Genomic DNA, 14,146 nt, shown 5'->3' on the forward strand with positions numbered 1-14,146 from the left:
TTCTATGGCTCTGCTGGGAGTCTGGCATTGCATAAGAGCTTTCATTGCTGTGATTATTATAGGCTGGTGTGTACTACAGCATATGTCATATGTGCAGCACTAAGTATTATTGGCTCAGTAAGAAACTCTTAAATTATGCTCTCCTAACCTCAGTGGCTTCAATGCCTCCCGGGGAACCCTTTCCAGCACCCAACCACACTTCAAGAAAAGTAGTATTTTCTAATGTCCAAGCTGAATCTCCCCTGATGCAGTATGAGGCCATTCTCTCTTGCCCTATCAGTAGTTACATGAGATAAGAGGCGAACCCCCAGCTCACTACAACCTCCCTTCATGTATTTACAGAGAGGGATAAGGTCTCCACTGAGCTTCCTCTTTTCCAGAATGAACAATCTTAGCTGCTCCTCGTAAGGCCAATTCTCCAGATCCCTTACCAGCTAAGCTGCCCTTCTCTGGACATGCTCAAGGGCCTCGATGTCTTTCTTTCAGTGAGGGATCCAAAACTGGACACAGTACTTGAAATGTGGCCTCACCATTGCTGAGAACAGAGAGACAGCTACTTCCCCGTTTCTGCTAGCAATACCATTTCTGACACGTCAGGATGCCACTGGCCTTCTTAGCTACCTAGGCATGCTACTGGCTCATGTTCAGCTCAGCACTGACCAATACCACCAGGTCTGTTTGCTCTATGCAGTCTGTCAGTCACTCTGCCCCAAGCCTGTAGCGCTGCTTTGAGGTTGTTGTGGCCAAAGTGCAGGACCTGGCATTTATTCTTGTTGAACCTCATCCCATTGGATTCAGCCCAGTGATCAGCCTGTCCAGATCCCTCTGTAGGGCCTCGCTAACCTCAGGCAGATCCATCTATGAGAACAAATTTCGGTCAGATATACGTAATATCAGTCAATCATAGACCAACAGATGAGCTGAAAAATAATCAGAGCTGATTTGCTTTTGCTGAGCTTCTTTGATAAAACTGCACATGAGAATATCAGAATTCATAATTTGAAAATAATAATAATAATAATAATAAAAATATCTGTCTTTCTTTGTAATGGATTGAAATAGTTAAGGGAAGACTTGAAAACTGTTGGTCTCTTATCCGGGGTGGGAAATGCATCTCCAAGCCAGCTGTACTGAAGTACACTCGAAGAATAATTTGTGTAAGTACGATAAAAATAGAGATTGACTGAAGTGGCAAAATTACAGCCTTTTAAATACATCAATCTCAATGGTCTGCAGAGAGATGAGCTGTGAAAGAAATAGAGGTATAGAGGAGGGCTTGCTTGAAGATGCACAGCAAGGAGATTGTCAGCTGTACTCAGTCTCAAGGAATCTCATGCCCCGAGTCTCTAGTGAGTGGTTGAACTCTGTAAAGGACTTGATTCTGCACACAGATAGCAACTGCAGAGAGATGCTGCAGTCATCTGAATGCTGCCTGATGCCTGCTCTGACCAGGTTTGCCACTGATGTTGTCACACCTGGTGACTCATCTGCACTCCATGTGATGATGCACCTGACTGTCACATTGCCTGAGCATTTCCATTCTGTAATAGTGTTCTTTATATGCCCTCATCCAGGAGTTGAAATCTTGAGTTATGAATTCCATAGGCATCCCAGTGATGACTCATGATAGTATGGTGTGCCTTCTTTTTCTAACTTCACTTCTAGAATGTAGTTGGATACTGTATGTCACTAGGAGTCAAAAAAGAAAAAAAAAATCATACCATTCAGTCACAACAAAAAGCAACACTTCATTTTGCATCAAAATGGTTAAAAATAAAATAGAAAATATGGCATGTAATGGAAGTTTTAAACTTCTGCCATTGCTGTTTGTTCTCTCAAGGCAGGCACAGTCTTTTTTTTATGTGTGAATTATTCAGTCAGCAGAGAGTTTCATTCAATATCTGCTACTTATTTATAGGAAATGAAGTATTCAAAGTGCTGTGAGTGGGGGGGGAAACAGTCATCTACTTCTTTAGGGAAAGGAACTGAACACAGTACTTGAGGTGCAGCCTCACCAGTGCTGAGTACAGGGGGATGATTACCTCCCTACTCCTGCTGGTCACTATTTCTAATGCAGGCCAGGATGCTGTTGACCTTCTTTGCCACCTGGGCAAACTGTTGGCTCATGTTCTGCCAAGCATCAACCAACACCCCCAGGTCCATTTCTTCTATGCAGTCATCCAGCCACTAAGCCCTAAGCCTATAGCGCTGCATGGGGTTATTGTAGCCAAAGTGAAGGACCCAGAACTTGGTCTTGTTGAACCTCATTCCATTCACCTCAGGCCAGCAATCCAGGTCATCCCCTCATTCAGGTCATCAATAAAGATCTTCAGCATTTTACTCATTTCCTCTACAGTGTGTATATTGGATCACTGCATTATTTTTTTGCAGCATGGAACTAGTTAATGACAACTGAGGTGACTGGCACACAATTGCTTTTCCCCATTGGGTTTCAGAGAAGTGAGTGTGAGTTTTGCACTCGCAGGACGTTTTGATCCTGGGAGAAAACCCTAATGAAGTATACAGTAAGTTGTTGGTGTAGTACACAGTCTGATGTTCTCTATGCTTAACCTTATGACCAGGTAGTAGAGGGCATTTTTGATAGCAGGGTGAAGTGTTTGAAAAGCGAAGATGAAAGATGAATTTTCCACTGATAACTGTTTCCTTCTGATTTCTGACTGGGATCTGAGCACAAGTTGTTTGTTAACATCAGTAGGCCTGGGCACCTAGGGGTGCCTCCTGTTTTTCTTCAGTAGTTAAGAAGTGCAGCAGTCATTTGTTACCATTGCGATCAAAGCAAAAAGCCTTAAGTGATAAAACCTTAAGAGATCCTGGCATTAATAAGCCTGTTTAAAGTAACTTTAGCTAAAATTATGGTGACCATATCTTAAGTTTGTATGAATATGTATACTCATGCACACCTCACTAATGGTTGCTTTCTGTGTCTTTACCAATTAACAAATGTCTTCTGTACTTGTTATAAGATTATCACAGTAATGTGTACTTGCTTATAAAAATCTCCCTGGGAATTACTTGTCTGCTTTTTTAGGGCTGGGGGCCTATAGCTCTGCCAAGGAACTTACACAGCAGTGTTTGTTCCTCACCACCTGCTGCTATATGAGCAGCAAGACAGAGCTGGTACATGGCTGAGGAGTGTGAATGCCCCAAAAGGACAATGACTAAGGAAGGAAGGCAAAAATAACGTGCATCACGTGCTGTGTATGTCATTAGTAACCTGCAGGTTGGATTGAGAAAACACATTGCAAGGCTGGATGGAAAATATAAGCGGTATTACTTTTAAATCAACTTATTCAGTTCACATTTCTATACAGAGCTCACTAAGTTAAGGCAAAAAAAAAAAAAAAAAAAAAAAAAAAAAAGGCAGGGTTTTGAATATATTATTTCACTATTTCAGAATATTTACTTTTGCAGTTCACTGGGCTTCTCCAAATATTTATCATCTTTTTTTTTTTCCTTTGAAAAAAATTGATATGCTCTTATTGTAAGACAGATATTTGTGGTTGTTCATTAGTCTGCTATCTGGCATAATCCTGCCTGTTGCCTTGTTTGGGATCAGGGTTGCTACTTCAATGGATGCAGAGTAGAACTGGTTTTCTAAGAAAAGAACATGCAGTTACGCAGCATCTGAAGCTCTTCCTCAGTCCTCTTTGCTTCTAGCAAAAATTGTGCTGACATGCAGATTGAGCACCTAAAATCCAGCAAAGCAGTGCTCTGCTTTTGGAAGAAACAAGAAGTGGCTTCAGAAGGCACTTAAATACAAGATAAACGTATCCAAGGATATCAAACCTAAACTTGTGCTCTAAGCCATGTTTATCTGTGTGCTCTGTATTATTACCTTCTTTGATAAGGGCTAGATCACTCATTAGCATTGGTGGATTCCATAGTTGCAAGAAGCCTAATAGCTCAGATGGTTGAAGTGCTACCTAATGGAGCTCAGCTTGAGCTCCATTATGAGCTCCAAATGAGCATGTATTTATTATTTTTTCCTTCTTCAAAAAGTATAAGATGTCAAACTTTATGGAGTAGAATTAAGTTCTGCTGTAAGCAAGAATAGCATTAATATTGGCGTTGAGTTGCTATGTTTTTAAGGTGCTGTAATATAATTACCCTTAGTACAAATATGGACAGAATTAATGTATCAGTTGACGTATTGAAGCCACCATGGTTACCTAAGTAATCCAATCTTTACTTGCCTTGAAGTGTTTCTGTGGTCAGGCTCAGTTATGTCTACAGAAGCAATAGCAAACCTTTTTGCACAAGGTTGGGGTGAAACAATAACGTAGTGTTAAATGTGAGGATAATCTGTAATAGCAGAAATATGGTTTTAACAATACTGAGCATAAATGTGTTGAAGATCCTACAGCAGGCTGTGTAGTTGAAAGGATGCCAGTGGGGAGAAGTTAAAGAAGTATTGAAGAGGGTAAAGGTCAGTATAGTTCTATTAGGAAGCTTTTGGTAAAGGAAGGGACTTTATGTAGAGGGTGGCAAATGCAAAATGGAAAGCTTTCTTTCTCAATTCCTGTGTATTGTGGTTCTTGATCGTGTAGTCTGCTATCAAATCCAATTTTGATGGGCTTCCTGTGGCTGCTTACTGTGCTCTGCTGGATTGTAATTAAAGATAATTATATGCTGGGTTTGTGATGTGCTAAACCTATTCTTGCTGTTAAAATCTGTCAGAATCAACCTCAAATTAATAAACTACAATAAGAAAGTCTTGCACCATCAAATGCTGAAGTTCATTAGTATGAAAGTATAAAGATCAAGGAAAAGACAGGAAAGCTGTTGGAGGATTTAACTACTTAATATGGAACATTACATGTTGTTGTCTTCCTTATGGGGATGAGTAAAGAATACCATGAGGTATTAATTTGCATTTCTTAGATATGTACCGCTTTCTGAAGTTGTTCGCTTTTTAAAAGTTTCCATTATAAAATATTGATCAAAAACTTAACATTTAGACACGTCAGCCTCCTAATCTAATGAAAAGAATTAGCTCAAGACTATAAGTATTTTTTTATATAAGACATTATTTAATATACTGTAGAGGGTAGTCATATAAAATGTCATGGTTTGTCCTAGATTAATAATAAATCTCAATAAAAATGATCTAATAATACATTGAATGAGCCATTCATTGTTGAATGTGTTCTGTTATGGGTAAAAGTCACCATCCAGAAAGGTCTCTGCAGCGCAAATTGCATGCTGATAATTCTTTCACACTTTAGAAAAGGTAAATAAACCCTTCTAACGCTTCCTAGCAATATATTGAACTAAGTTACATACTAATATATTGCTGCATACTTCAGTTTGCCTTATCTTGGCAACAGGTTCACGCTTCAGGGAGTCATACACACTCAAAGTCAATAGTAATGGCTACTTACATCTAAGCCTGATAGTTTGTAAAGGAACACAAGGCCCATGGTGTTTCATTTTAGGGCTCATTCGCATGATAGTTGATCCCTCTGCTCTGAAAGCCTCAGCCCATTTTTTCTGTTACTTTTAAATACAAAAATGAGTGGGGAAGAAAAATCTTCCATTTCATCACAGACCAAATACAAGCCTGAAAGGAAAGAAGAAATACGTCAGATTTGATCTGTAGGCAGTGTGCTCATTGACCACAAGAATTTGTTTTTTTGGAGAACAACAGAAAAGCAATTTACCTGTAAGTGTTTTTTCTTGCTTTCTGTAATTTAATTTTCCCATTTAAGTAATCTGCAATAGGGCAGATTGCTTCTACTGGGTACCTTGGCTACAAAAACAAACGAGTAAATAGATAAAGAGCTGAGATAGATAGTCTCTCACCCACTTGTTTCAAAAGATGAAACAGCATTCTGCCTTGAATTCAGAGGGATTTGCCCCCTGAGAATCTCAGAATACAACCATATAAAGATAGAGCTAGAACTGCTGGAGAAGTGCTTGGTTTTTGTTGGTGTTGATCTTTTTAGTGAACTTGATACTGAAAAGTGAGTATTAACATGAACTCAGGTGAAAATATAGGAGCAGATGGTTCTGAATTCATAGTGGTATTTTATGTTTAACCTGTGCAGAAGCTGAAACGTATCTTTAAGCAGAGCTTCAGGAAGCTCTCACCATCAGTGGAGTGACCAATATGTTGTCACCTTTGAAATACTGTCTGAACATACTCAGTTGACGGCCCTGCTTGCGGCAGGGATTTGGAACCTGATGATCACTGGTGTCCCTTCCAACCCAGTCCATTCTATGATAGTGTTTTATACCATGGTAGGCACTGTTGTTTGATGTATTACTTTTCTCATCTTAGGCAAGAATGAAGACAAAGTTTTCCCAGTGAGTTACACTGCAAGCTGCTTTTCCTATAGGTTATTACTGAAATGCAAGTGTTCTTAGGGACACATTAGTCTACCTTATGCAGAGTTCAAATAAATGACTTCATTTTTTTTTTTTTTTTTTAACAGAACATACTGGGATTTGAAGCCTCACATATATATGCCATCTTGAATGCTGTGTTTTAATGAGATCCCTGCGACACAGCCTGGATGTGATGGAAAAAATCATAGCTTCCGGAATACTTGCTAGACATATGGGCCATTGCAAGAACTCATCTTTCTTGAAAGAAAAGCAGCAAACATCCAGCTATAAGATGAATGCTTAGAGCTTTTCTTTTAACTATGTACCCTTATATAGTCCTTTGTGTAATTCTTTTACTCTGCTATAGCTTCACAGATTAATATGGGCCTATTTTCCTTCTGCTACAAAATGAGGTTAGAGAGTAGAGATAGGAAAGGAAAAAGCATGTGTAGAGATGGTAGTGGTCCTGGGTTACTCTGCAGGGATTCAGTCTTCTTTTAATTTATTTATTTTTAACAGCTTTTGTATTTATGTGAACATAATTTCACATTCTATTCATTCAAAAGAATTGGGGGAAGTATTGGAAACCTGTTGAACCTTCTTCCTTCAACACTTTTTTAGTTGCAAGGTGAGCTGAAAAGATGAACAGTTTAAGGATTATGGCTCTAACTGGTGGACTGTGCTGAATTTATTAATTTAATCAAAGTCTAACTGATAGTAGACTTCCAGAGTGAAATATGATCAAGAATAGACTTGATCAGATTCGGAATGATAAAATGATGCATTTCACAATATGTAAAAATGACAAGAAAAAGTCAACAGAAGTCTTACACCACTACTCCAGAATCCTGGTTTATTGCTTTGTTTCATTTAAAGGTGGAGAAGACCTTGTTGTAAGGCAACAAATTAGAGCTACTATGGTTTCCTATTGAAATTCAGGAGTGCTGCAGTAAATGTGGGGGTGGGGGTGGGGGAAGAATTTTGGAGCATTATTTTCTCTCAGTATCATCTAAATTCATATATGCTCAGTTTTTGTATGCTTGGGGTACTTTATCTATTTGTGCTACTTGGGGCCAATCTCAAGGACCTTTTGGGGTATAATTGGCTTGACACGAGGGCAAGCGCCTGCTGGGCTGAGAAACAAAATGAACACAAGACCAATGTTTTTGAGCAGTTAAAAAACAACTTAATTGAAAAGGTTATCAAAATAACTTGAAAAGTACCTTCTTTTTCCCTCTCCTTTTTTGGTGGTGTTGAAGAATTCAGTGAAAGATTCTTGAGCTATTTCAACAACGCTGATCGAATCTAAAAGACGGTGACTTTGTAATTAACAAAATGTCCAATTTAATCATAATAGCACGTCTTAATATTGGTAATATTTGTGAAGTAGGTATCTAATCAATACATGCACTGGCTTTAATTTGAAACTTTAGATCAGTTCTATTACTGATCTAAAGTAATATCTTAATCTTTTTCAGACAAACAGAACAGAAATTTCCCTGTTGTATGTGTTCAGACTGCTTGACTGATGCTTTATGCTGTTAATTGCAATGTATGGACTACTTTAAGCTTTAGATTATTAATGGTATGTGCCTTAAATCTATATATGTACAACTAATACAGGAAATACATGGTGTGGTAGTCGACAAAACAGCTTTAGACTTTGCGTTTAAGCAGGTGCAATTGTTCCATTATGATACAGAATCTACAAGAATTTTTAACAATGCAATTATAACATAGTATTAGTGTGACAGTCTCACTGTTGATGTAATGTAGTCATTTTCCCTGAGTTCCCATTAATTCTGTATTAATGACATTTTGATATGATCTTGATAGTATAATTGTAATGCATGTCATATCTAATAAAATTTGAATTAGATCTGAGCTTCCCTTAGCTTCTCAGAAGCTATATGTTTAATAGGGTATAGGAGAAAACAGTTTGAAATATTAGGAAATTCTCATTCTTTCACCAAGGTAATCCATTTATCAGTTAGAGCCTTACTTCTGACAAGACAAGACAGTAAAACAAGTATAAAACTAAGTGGAAAACATATTTATGACCATTGTGATTGGCTATATCAGTTTCAGGATGACAGAATAAAGGTGTAGTTTATGCATATGTTTTGTATGCTGCTGGCAATCATGTTGCACGTTATCAAAATATCCATTCATACTTTTGTCTGAGACTGCTCATGGTGTCACATGAAACTGTGAACGCTTATTGTAATGTGGAATTCCTTATGAGAGTCTTGTCAATAGTAGCTGCTGTGTGATTCACTCCATACCAAACCATTCATTATGTTGTAAGTTCCCAAGTGGGATTAACATGAGTGTTAAGTAATCAAAAATGCTTAAGTACTTTGGTTTATACAAGCTTTGGTAGCATGGCCATCAACTCCGATGTTTGCATCATCAGGAAGGGGATATTTTTAAAGTTAAAGACAGAAATATTGTAATGATCGAAGTCTGTATTGGATGACATTAAATCTCATTGGATCTTTAAAAGACTACATGCTATACAATTGATCTAATTAGATCCTTTTTTTGTTGTTGTTGTTATTGTTTTGTTTAATAATTGATGATGAGTTGGGGTCCAGGGTGAGGAGATCTGACTTACCTGTAAGTATGGGTACCTGCCAGTATTTACCGTTTTAAGTTAAGGGGAGAAGAAATGAGGGAAGTTTTAAATGACTACAAATATTTTGAAGAAGAGATCTTCAATCAGTAGCTCAGTTTCTGAGTGGAAACTCTGTGATGCCTTAATGGATCAGTGCTAGCTGGATTCTTGCTCTGCTAATTATATGCTAAGTTCTGATTACGAAAAGATTTCTTGAAAATTTCTCTGATACAATAAAAACCATTCTGTTTTACAATAGCATCAGGCATATTTAATATATATAAAAGCATTAGAAGAATTCTCTTGAACTCCAGAGAGACAATTTAAAATGTAAGCAACTTCTTAAAGCATCTTTACACTTCTGAGTACTTCAGAGGTGTGTTGAGCCTGATACCTAGAAAAGATACATCTAATGTGGAAGACATGAGAATAGTTCCTAGCCTCTTCACAGCTACTCAGATGTCATTGAAACTTGTTATTCTTTATCTAGAAAAAAATACATAAATACTATTACTATATTGTTACTTAATCTTTTAGACTTGTCAATCACAAATGGAAAAAGTCAGTCCTGAGACCTGATTTTTATTTCATCCAGATAGTTTATTAGTAGCTCTTGCTTTATAAAAGTCACTTATGCAGTCTGGCTTTTTGTATTAATGAAGGAAATATTTCCAAGTTAAATGATAAATAGTTCTTTAAGTAATAGTTTGGGGATTGTTCTATCGTCTTTGCATGCTTTCTTTCTTTAGTTTCTAATATATGCTGATATCAGCAGTCTTGAATTTTGGTCTGAGATGGAAGATTTACCCTGAGGTGTCTATTAGATATTAAGCAAACCTCAGCTCTGAGATCTAAAAAGGAAGGAAGTTCAGAAGTGAACAACAGCTGCCTGGAACAGTTTTCTGAAGGTGTCCTAACTCCTTTTTTTTCAATGACCTTGGTGAGCCCCAAAGCTTTTTGTGATTTAGAGTTCAGCTTATTTAGCAATGAAATGAGAGAGCTTTCTGTAACCTTGTGCTTGGAGTACTTAATACCACATACATGTCAACATTTACAAGTTGTTTTAGATGCATGAGGGCTGTTAACTTTGCAACCGCTTCCATAATAATAATTAAAAAACAAAACAAAAAAAAAACAAAAACAAAAACAAAACCAATGAAAAATTGATGTTTTCTTAATGTTAAGTAATACACTGCAGTTCTTTGTAGATGTTAAGGGGCTGATCTATTTCCTCTGTTTATGTAACTCATGAAGCAAGAAGAGAATTGGAATTTTTCTTATTGCTGTTTCCTTCTACTCCTCCCTTCCATCTAGCTTACAGACTGTAAATTCACAAATGAAGTAGTTCAGCGCTGCTGGTTCTGATTATGATAGGTAAGTTCAGATATTTTGGCTGAGTTGGCATTGCTCTTGCTTTCTATATACTGAAACTCCTAGAACTCCCCGTTGTTCTGTGAAGTGGCTGGATCAAGACTTACTGTTGTTCCTAGAATTACTGTAGTTCTAACATTGCACAAAACATAGGCCTGCAATAGGTAACAAAACTATGCAGACCAGGTGCAGGAAGTATTTGTAATCATTGCTGTTTTGAATAGTGGAGAAAGGTTTCTGAGAATGATATCAAGCTGTTCTTTCTTTTTGATAATTACACACTTGTGAAATCGCTTGTTTCTCTGCATTTCAACAACAGACCTCTGTGGGCTGCATGTATTTTACTAAAGGTTTGCAGGATAATTTGTTCTGGCAGTTTAATCTGCTCAAAGCAGAAATAGCCAGGAGGTTAAATTTCTGTAAATGTATTATTTTAATAAACCTCTGAATTGGGTTGTTCTTGGGTTAACTTGGAAATATCTTTAAAAAAAAATGATATAATTTTACCTGAAACACATGCCTTTAAAAAAGAAACTGGTAGAAACTTCCACGTTTTATGCACTTAGGACAAGTCTTTTCCTATGCAGACAAGTCACGGGGGCTTCACCACTCAGAGCAAATGAATTCCCATGGTGTTTATAAAAGCTCTTCTTGAAGCTTGAGCAGTGAATCAGTCACTCCAAACCTATTATCTCACGAAGTGATCATTGCTAATGTGTCAGGTCTCAGTCAAGAGCGTTAATACAACTAATGCGTGCAGTTGATGTGTTTATGCTGACTGGGTTTGTACGTGTGGTGATTAAATAAGGGCCAAAGTACATGGCAATACTTCACCCTGAGACTTAGGCTTTGCCTTCCTATTTTGATAAGAATATTTTGCCTTGTGGTAGCTTAACAGATGTGCTAAGATTTTAATTAAATCAAGCAGAGTTCCCAAAGGCAGAAGAACAGTCTACTGGGGGATGGAAGAACAAGAAAATGGAATGGAAAAAACAGGAGAAAAAGTGGGAAAAGGCATGCCGAATCTGTTTTTGAAGCTGAAGTGATATCACTTTTTTTGAGGAAGGAGATATGTGAATGGAATTTGACGTGAGGTTGAGTGCTGAGTAGTATTCAGTATGAGGCATTCAGGTAGATAAGAATCCATGAACGAGGTAGCTTCTGGATTCAGTTTTAGGTAAAAAAGATTAAGAAGAGCTTTGTCTTCATTGCTTGCGTTTTAGAAACAGTCCTCTGCAAAGATCAACTGGATTCTGTTAAGTCTCTTGTCTTCTTGCTTCTGTTCAACCAGCACTGCTATTCCAGAACTACACTCCTGGATATCTTGCATTGTTGAGCTCAGTGATGTTCATTTGCAAGCTCATAACAATTACCCTTAAGAAATGCCCTTTTGTGTATGTCCTCTGTTATTTAACATGCTGTTTATTAGAGTTGATTTCCAAGATGAAATTATTACGTAGAAACTTGGTGCCTAGTCTTTGCTTAGCATATTGCATTTTGGTCTTGAAATGTATGAAGCTACTTTTCTAGTTACACACAATGGTTCTACAGCTCAACAAAAACACAAGTGTAGATGCTTTTGTGTGTGCATTCATGGGTGCATGAAATAAAAGCTGTCACTCTCTGTATTGCAGCAATGATATGGTATTTATATCATAACACAGTGTGCCTTATAGAGCACAGGCTATGAAATTGGGATGGTTGGGTTCTAGGCATACTTTGCCCAAATTGTAGTCTTTCTGTAATAACTATGACAAAAACATAAGCTAACTGCAGGTGTAAAGCTCCCTGAAACAGAATGCCTCATATTTGTCCAAGTGTTGTGCCTTCATTCTTCTGAAAATTATCTAAGTCCAGTCTTGTGAAGACTTCCATCTTGACAACCTTGTTACTCTACAGCAGGAAATGTTACTGGTCTGTTATATTAAGTGCATTTATGGAAGCTTCTACTAGCATGTATGCATTCTAGATAACTGAGTATCACATCATTATGCATTAATTCCTTCTTTTTTCATACTATTTTTATTTCCAATGACTAAAAATAAAACAGGGATCCTAGCTAAAATAATTGCTACATGAGTAAAGACAGAAGTGAATGTCTTTCTGCTTTGTCAAGCGTAAGCTTTGTACTGTATTTGCAAATGGAGACAGTTGATTTATTTTCTTCCCCAAAGTAGGCAATGATATTCCCATAAACGGTGTATTTAGGCAAACTTGCAAAAGTTTGTGTGACAAATAGTGTGACTTGGCACTCTATATACTGTTCTTGAATTTTGCAATAGTAGTTCCAATGTTTTGTTCTTATCTATATTTAAGGTGCTGTTCTTTATGAAAGAGCACATATAATCACTTTAATTTTTCTTTGCTAAGCTAGGAGTAATCATATATTTAATTATTTGGTGGAGTTTGTGATCTGGAGGAATGCGGGCCTGGCAAAAAGCAGAGATACTGTGCTTCAGGAGAGCAACCTTCCAGCTGCTCGAGGAACTGCTGAGTGGGATCCCTTGGGAAACTGTCCTTAAGGGCATGGGTGCAGAACAGTGATGGCAGGACTCTCTAAGTGAGGGTGTGAGAAGTGGTTTCTGTCCCACATAATGGTGGAATAAGTCTGAGCCCTCCTCATGGAATTGAATGTGTATCGGTCCATGGGACCGGATGATATCCATCCTAGGGTTCTGAAAGAGATGGCTGATGCGATTGCTGAGCTGCTCTCCATGGATGATGGACAGATGTCACCTACTTGGACTTCCACAAAGCCTCTGACGTGGTCACTCACCACATCCTTCTCTCTGAATTGGAGAGGTGTGGATTTGAAGGATGGACTGTACGATGGATTAGGAATTGGCTGGCTGGATGCAGTGAAAGGGTTGTGATTAATGGTTCTGTGTCAGGGTGGAGGCCAGTCATGAGCAGTGTCCCGCAGGGGTCAGTTTTGGGACCGGTGCTCTTTAACATCTTCATCAATGACCCAGAAGATGGGAGCAAGTGCACCCTCAGCAAGTTTGCAGATGATACCAAGCTGAGTGGGGCCGTCAATACATTGGAAGGAAGGGAAGCCATCCAGAGAGACCTGGACGGGCTGGAGAATTGGGCCCATGTTAACCTAATGAGGTTTAGTAAGGCCAAGTGCAGGGTGCTGCATTGGGCCAGGGCAACCCCAGGTATTTATACAAACTGGGGGAAGATCTCCTTGAGAGCAGCCCTGTGGAGAGGGACCTGAGCAGGTCCAGAGGAGGACCACTAAGATGATCAGAGGGTTGGAGCACCTCTGCTATGAGGTAAGGTTGAGGGCTTGTTTAGCTTGGAGAAGAGAAAGGAGACCTCATTGCGGTCTTCCAGTACTTGAAGGGACTGTTTAAACAGGAGAAAGAACACCTGCCCAAGGGTAGGCAGTGGTAGGACAAGGGGGAATGATTTTAAACTGAGATAGGGGAGGTTTAGGTTAGAGGCTAGGAGAAAGTTTTTCACTCAGAGGGTGGTGACGCACTGGAACAGCTTTCCCAGGGAGGTCATGGATGCCCCATCCCTGGAGGCATTCAAGGCCAGGCTAGATGTGGTTCTGGACAGTCTGGTCTAGTGATATGTTGGGGGCCCTGCATACGGTGGGGGGTTGAAACTAGATGATCATTATCGTCCTTTTCAACTCAGGCCATTCTATGATTTAATAAGACTGCCGATAAATGTAAGCAAAAAAGGCAGAATGTTTCACTGCGAGTGAAAATACAATATTTATTGAGTTCTGCATTTCTAATGCCTTGATATAGAATATTTGTATCTAATGTCTTTGAAGTTGTTATGCATCGGTATGTG

General features: G+C 38.5%; 1 protein-coding gene across 2 annotated transcripts in view; it reads left to right on the forward strand.

The window, feature by feature from the left end:
• Positions 1–14,146, forward strand: part of LOC140253492 (leucine zipper protein 2-like) — a 151,924-nt gene that overhangs the window by 20,833 nt on the left and 116,945 nt on the right. The window lies entirely within an intron of this gene.

The sequence above is a fragment of the Excalfactoria chinensis genome, chromosome 5, assembly GCF_039878825.1.
Source record: "Excalfactoria chinensis isolate bCotChi1 chromosome 5, bCotChi1.hap2, whole genome shotgun sequence".
In the NCBI taxonomy this organism is placed as follows: Eukaryota; Metazoa; Chordata; class Aves; order Galliformes; family Phasianidae; genus Excalfactoria; species Excalfactoria chinensis.